General features: G+C 42.7%; 1 protein-coding gene across 3 annotated transcripts in view; it reads right to left on the bottom strand.

Moving 5' to 3' along the window:
• Positions 1-7,415, bottom strand: part of LOC116846796 (trichohyalin-like) — a 96,842-nt gene that overhangs the window by 63,785 nt on the left and 25,642 nt on the right. The window lies entirely within an intron of this gene.

The following is a 7,415-nucleotide window of genomic DNA, read 5'->3' as shown; positions in this document are numbered from 1 at the left end:
AATGAAAAATGGGGTGTTCCATTTAAAAAAATTAATGTGACCTTGACCTGACCTTCGCTACGCAACCCAAGGTCAAACTGATGTGATCAGTAAATACATCTTTTTAAACGCCACAACTTTTATCTGAAACATTTTTTTCTAAAATGTTTAGTTTTCGAGATATTTCACCGGTCCGGGACTTTTTGAACACCCTGTATATATATATATATATATATATATATTATCAGCTATCGCAGAAAAAAGATAAAAAACGTAATCAGCTGATGCGATTTCGTGGCAATATTCCTAACTTTCTCCTGTTGCTTTTTAGCCGCCTCCAAGCTTCGCATCGTTCTATCAATTTCAGCTTTCCCAATGACGAAGTAACATATCTCCAAGAGAGGGGGAGGGGAGGTTAGAAGGGAGAACCCACCACGAAATTATATAATCGCGATACACGAGAAAGGGAAAGAGAGACAAAGGTGGAGAAAATACGCAGGCGGTGTATCCGAGCGATACGAGTAAAATGCTGGTACGGCCGGTCGGCCAGCATTCATATAACTCAATGCTGCGAGGCGAAATCATCAGATGTAATCGACGATGCGTGTTAAAACGAAAAATCCTCTCGCACCTTGGAGCTATCCGCGGTACGAGCCGAGCAGCGCGGGGCTCGCGGAGAGCTCGCACCGCATAATACGAGCCGAGCAATGAAAACGGCAAAGTGGTTTGTTTCCCATGGTACTTGGCGAGCGATTGCGGCGCGAATCTGTCCGCCAGCCCCCGAAGTCATCGCATTACAAACACGCCACTCCATCCCCGCTACGTATCCCCGCGACGTTATATCCGCGACGCACGTTAAGCCCTTGGCCGTCGCTGCCGTCATGACAATTACCAGCGAATGACAGAGATATCGGTCCAGTCTGTGACGCCCGATAAATTGCGCGCCGCTCGCTGAGAGGAGAATCGATAATCGCGACGGAGAGTTTCGCTCCCCGGCCTCGCAAATTACCTCGGAATCAGCCTTCTCTCTCGTAGGTAGCTCGCCATCACGATTTTATCGATAACGAGTTTCCATGACTAGGAAAGACAACGACGTCTCTCTCACTCACCGTTGCCTGAAGACAGACAACGAGAGAACGTCGACGCGCGCGATTCGGAAAACCTACGCAACGCGAATTTTAGTAACCCTACCTCAAAAAGTAGGGAGAAACGCCCAGTAACCGGCGCTCGTTACAACACTCACCAGTTTTCGCCAGCCATACTTGAATCCCGTTCAATATCAAAAGGTGTATGAGAATCTATTAATTACCAATTATTTATCATTTACTTACTCGTTTTGTTTTAAATTCTCACACACCTTAATACCCGACAACGTATCTACGCAAAAGTGATTACTGAACGTTTTTCCTTATGTATGAATGAAAAATGAGAACGAGTACAGTTGACTGTCACGTGCGAAATAATTTCTTCAAAAATATTTGCGATCTTCTTTCTTTGTGTCGCAATATTTTTTAACGTGCAATATTTTTTTATGGATTTCTACGTAATTATTACGGTATTATCTAATCTTCTTAACTATTTTTGAAATAGAATATTTGGACAAGATGCGATGCTAAATGAAATAAAGGCAATCAAGTTTTTTTACCAATCAACGTGTTGCTAGTATGGGAAATGTTTTAGTACAGGAATTGTTTTTTCTACATGACGGCACGAATGCAATTTTTGCTAGTCGCAAAAATCGTTTGAAATGGATTGTGTTTGTTTTGTCGTATCCATTAAATACATTTGATTAAAACCGGCAAATTTGATTTCACTTAAACACTTGTATTTGCCAATGCTAAAGTATTCCCGTTACAGTTCCATAACATTCCCGCGCTATCCTCGAGGACGCGTGCCAGCACGTGTGATTTATCGACCTTGTATTTTCAAAGGGGCGCCGGAAAAAAATATCTCGACGCTCGGGTGCTCTTCCGACTTTCGCAGTACGGGAGCGCGGAAGAGAGCTAGGGACAATTTCGCCCATCAACGAGGCATTCAGACCGGTCCCTCCTCTTCATGAATTGGGGTCTCACTCCTCGCAGTTTACGTTGGCAGTGATATATCGCGCTTTAATACCGAGTCCGCGTAACGATTTCAGTAACCGTCGCGTCCCCGCCGGCAATCGTGCGAAAGGCGCTTCACATTCTATCACCCCTCTCCCGTGAAGTCATTTACTCTTTGTGGGAAAGATAAGCGAGCGTGACACGATATTAATAATAGTTAAAAGTCTCACGTGACGCGAATGAGAAGTAAGAATGAGTAAACACTGAAAAGAAATATTGGAAAATTTATTTGTGGGATATAAGGTTTATTTCTTAAAATAAAGATTATTTCTGTAAAAAAGCAAACTATATCCCACAAATAAATTTTCAAATATTTCTTCTCAATGTAGTCTATCGCGAGAAATAATTTCTTTGGTAATATTTGCAATTCTTTAATATATTTGGTACCTTTCAACATGCAGTATTTTTTAAGGATTCCTACGTGTCTGTTGCGACATTATTTAACTAGATATTTAAGACACTCCTAAAATCGAATATTCGGGTAACGTATGGTGGAAAGAAGGAAGTTGAAATGTTACCACATCGCGAGAAATAAATAGCACCTAGCGGAACAACTAAGAGCTTTAATGACCACGAGTTATGGCGGAAAGCCATGAGCGTTTTACGGCACACTGTAAATAACGATACATGAGAAGCGTCGATCCCGGGGAAGCCTTAATCGTCGGGGAATAAATTCTACTGTTGCGAATACAAATAGAGCCCAGACAAAAACTGCTACTTCGGTTGTTTATTACCACTCGAAAATTGGCACGTGAACATCGTTCGTTCGCGAAATGTAACCGCGACCGCTGTTCGATGTGTATCGCACCACTGTGCTTACTCGACCGTGTACGATCATTTTCTACGGCATCGTCTGGCTTTAACTGCGTTAAGCGACTTGTGTGAACTTGGCACACCATATTTAAAAATGTGACATTTTTTTTAGAGTTCTGATACTCTCTTGAAAAGTTCTAGAGCTCTATGCAACAATTTTAAATAGTTCCGGTCATTAAATACAAAAAAATAGACTTTTAAAAAAAGGTACGCTAAGTTCTCGCAGCGCACCTAATCAGTAAAATCAACTATTTCTTTAGAACTATTGTTATATATGATATAGAACTCTAGAACTATTGTAAAATAAACCGGAACTCTAAAGAAATAGTTAATTTTACTGATTAGGTGAGCTGCGTGAAATTAGCGCACCTTTTTTTGAAAGTCTATTTTTTTATATTTAATGGCCGGAACTATTTAAAATTGTTGCATAGAGCTCTAGAACTTTTCAAGAGAGTATCAGAACTCTAAAAAAAATGTCACATTTGTGGTGTGCACAAGTGTTAAGTGTGTTACTGCACGTTATTCTGCGCTACCAAATTTAAAGAATTTCAAATATCTTCTGCTCCGATTATTTTGCAATTTGCTGAAATTGTTATTCTCAGAGATGGTTAACAAAACAAAAGTACTCTTCCAGTCGTTCTAAAACAGCTCGCACAATTCTGCAGAAAAAAAAAAATCTGTTTTAATTAAATCCTGACAATTCGTCATCAAGAGAAGTCGACTCTTCACGGATTTAATTAGTCGCTAATTCGTCGCCGTTCTATAAATCACGACTTTGCTTTCGCGCGGGTTCGGGTCTCTTCCGCCTTAACACAACGCGCGCCAGGGAAGAGGATTGTTCGATATCCGGAGAGAAAGTCGACGAAACAGCGCGAATCCACCGTGGCGATTTAATTGTTAGTGTTTTCGCTCATCGGGGTTCCTCCCACCCCCCTGACCCCGACTTCTCTTCGGCAGAACATTGTTAAATCATTCCCCCGCGGCACATGTAGCGCGAGGAGGCGTTCATAATCCGCGGCGTTCGCACGAGGGAATTCGCGCGATTATCCGGATGAGTCGAGAGTTTCGCCATCTCGCCCCTTTGCATGCAACCGCCGATGACGTACACAGTGGGGGAGCACAGAAAGTGCGCGAAGTTTAAGATGCAGGAAGCATCCTCGGGAGACTGCGGCGCGCTTCGAGCAGACTTGATTATTTACCGGCGGGTTGAATCGCCGCGTGTCGCGCGCACATAGGACTTCGGCTCTCGTCATAATTCCCCAAGCTCCGACATAGTCGGATATTTTCGTTGCGCCGCGGCTGATTTACGGCCGATCGGATGGCGAGAGAAGCGACGAGTGCGTGCCGACGACGATTAGAATCCCTCAAGTTAGAGTTAGAACATCGCCCGCCACTTGTAGAGGGGAGAAGTGAGTGAATGAGAGAGAAGCTACAGCGTGTTCATCACTTCAATCTCAGGGGGAATCCATACCTTGGCGGAAAAGCAGAAAACAGAAAGGCAGAAGCCAATCAGAACTCACGCTGGTAGAAAAGCACAAACTGTCGACTACCACCTGATCAACAGTTCTGATTGCTTTTCTGTTTTCTGCTTTCCTGCCAAGCTATGAATTCCCTTAGAGCTTCTCTCTCATTCCGGTCAACTCGAAAAATGGCGGGCAGGATGCAGATCAATCAGGAATCGTCATGCTTTGTTTTAACTCTAACGACAATGAAGACGACACGGGATCCTACGCCGGACAGTCTCGATCCTGTCGGACCTAGGAGCGGTTATCTGCAATTCTACCGATGATCCAGCGTTCCATTATTCATGATCTATGAATAATCGCGTAGATGGGTAACGCCCGACGGGACGAGCGAGCGCGAACGAAAGAACGATGGATGGGCTTTGCATATGCTGTCCTGGAATCTATCGACCGAGTCCCGTCGATGGATTTTGAGGATGCACGGCGCAGCCCGCGAAATTGCGGTCGATGAAACCTCATGAGGCTCAATCTCGTTATCATTCGAGTTCAATTCGCTCACACAAATTCCTGGTCCTGCAGGCGTGTTTTCGCTCACAATGTCTACGATGTTTAATTAATCGACGGTGTCGATTGAGACGATTGAATAGATTTCATGAATCGCATGAATGCATAGCAATTTATAGACACGTAATCGAACATACCACTCGACAGACTCGCGTTTAAAAATATCGGCGAACATCAAAAGTGAGCGTTATACGACTAATTCGATTCTGTCATGCGTAAATCGTGGTGCGAATTATTCGTCCATTTGTAATAATGAACCCGATTAATTGCGACAGAAGATTGTGAAAAAAAGAAGAATAGTTAATATTCGAGCAACGAGAGAAAAGAGATTCGGGTGATTATGCAGAGCGTGTAAAAAAATAATTTTATGAATTAGATATCGCAATTACTCTATAATTTTGCGTAAGATAAAAACAGCTGAGACTCGCGAGGAAGGAAAGAGAAAATTCATGTGGTTATGCGGCGTGTGAAAAAATAATTTCATGAATTAAATATTGCAGCTACTCTAAAATTGTGCGAGATAAAAAAACAGCTGGGACTCGCAAAAAAAAAAAAACGAAAAAAGGGGGTTGGTGCAGCGCGCGTGAGAAAATAATTTCATGAATTAGATATTGCAGTTACTCTGAAATTGCATGAGGTAAGAAACAGCTGGGATTTGCGAGGAACGAAAAAAGTGCAGATGGTTATGTAGCGCGTGAGAAAATAAACGGACGCGACGATCCCGCCGAACGCTTAGCTTGAAAAGCTCGTGGTTAATTTTCCCCGAATGTTGAATGATCCAAAATCCGTGTCACGATGGAAAGTTTTAGTGCCGCCGCGACAGTCTTACCCATCTCGCGATAATCTATAATGTACATCGCGATAGGTTTCGCTTTAATGCGTTCCATCTGTATTCTGTCGTCACGCTTTACTACAGAACCCGATCGATAGCCACACAAGGACGCAAATGATAGTCCAGGTGCAGGTATAGTTATGTCAATTACGCAACTAAATAATCGCGTTAGTCTGCGTTTTCCTTTTTTTTCTTTTTTTTTCTTTTAACGCACCCCATCGCCCTCGCTGAATACAAAATTCGATCGATGACCGCGGACGCTCTCGATAGTCTCGCAGCTTCAAATACATCACATGCTAATACCTATCGATACATGGCACATGCACCGAGCGACACAATGGCGAGTTTATTTTACAGTCCTGATGATTCCATTCTACCACGCGATCGCGTAATAATAGTGTTACGATCTACTCCCGACAGGGGATGAAACGAAAAACATCGCGAGTGAGATGCGACGGAAATACTTCTATAAAAACATTTCCGCGACGAACACAAATAATTCCGGGAAAGAAAATATCGTCGATGAGACGCGAGCAAATTGTGTCCGGATGAAAATTTTATTTTCGACGGACAAACAATCACGAACACGATAGAAAACATTTTATATTTGTGTTGATCCACGTGGGAAATTTTTATGTTAAAATGTTAACACACTTCCTGCGTGTTAATTTAACGTGTTATCGTATTTTGACTGTTCTGCATTGAGTTCATATATTCAGCATTTCTAAGCGTTAAAATAACAGGACGTCCAAGTGTCACATTTTCGTGTTAATTTCCGACGTGTTACTCGCGTGGTTTGTTTACATACTCGCCCGTCAATTATTGCCCATTAATACAAAAATTGGAATGGATAAATTGAGATACGCAAGATGCGCTGAATTTAACAGAAATTTTTTTACAGCGCGAGACATGTACGAATCTCTCGCGTGCGAAACCCGCGAATTTTTTTCAACTAACGGCACAGCAACGCGTTCTTTCTCCACTCAACTCGTCGCTTCGTATTCCGGTCATTCTGTAGAAATTGCGACGGACTGACACAATAAGTAGCGAGCGGTAGAGATATCAAACGGAAAGGAGATATCAGGGTATCATTACGTGCACGAGAGAATCAAGGTATCATTACGCGCGCTCCCGAGAGCGCGCTCCGTTTTAAGAATCCATTCATTGTCTGTCGCTTTCTACGTGGTCGGGTCGTTCCGCGGCACTTCCGTTTCTCACGAAGTATCGCCCCTACACCGTTCGCTTTAACGAATGTTCTTACTTCTTCATGCAGTTCGTGAAACTCGCGTTTTCGTACGCTTAAACGACGAGCGGTAATGGCGAGTCTCGGCTAAGTTATTTCATATTAAACTCACTGTTTTGTATTCCTCACAGCTCGCGCAGCAGATTGCTTTTAATGCTGCGTGAACGAGAAGTTTCGTCGATGGACTCTACAAGTTTCACACATTCAAAAGTCGTATAGGCGAAACTTTTGAAAGCGCATAGGCTTTTATTCAAGACAAAACCGACTTGATGAGAAAGGAAAAATATTTTGCCGTCTCTCTTTCGTTGCGTTTGAAAACACGCTATCTCGCAATTCAAGGTGAATTCGTTTTGTCTGTGTGTTTGGATATTTTCTGCCTCATATACACACTACTGAAATTATGAATAAAGAATAGAGAA

The sequence above is a fragment of the Odontomachus brunneus genome, unplaced genomic scaffold (genome assembly GCF_010583005.1).
Source record: "Odontomachus brunneus isolate Ranch 3 - 2012 unplaced genomic scaffold, Obru_v1 Obru_scaffold_004, whole genome shotgun sequence".
NCBI classification, from domain to species: domain Eukaryota; kingdom Metazoa; phylum Arthropoda; class Insecta; order Hymenoptera; family Formicidae; genus Odontomachus; species Odontomachus brunneus.
Note: the sequence above shows the minus strand (reverse complement) of the source record. Positions and strands in the feature narration are given on the sequence as shown.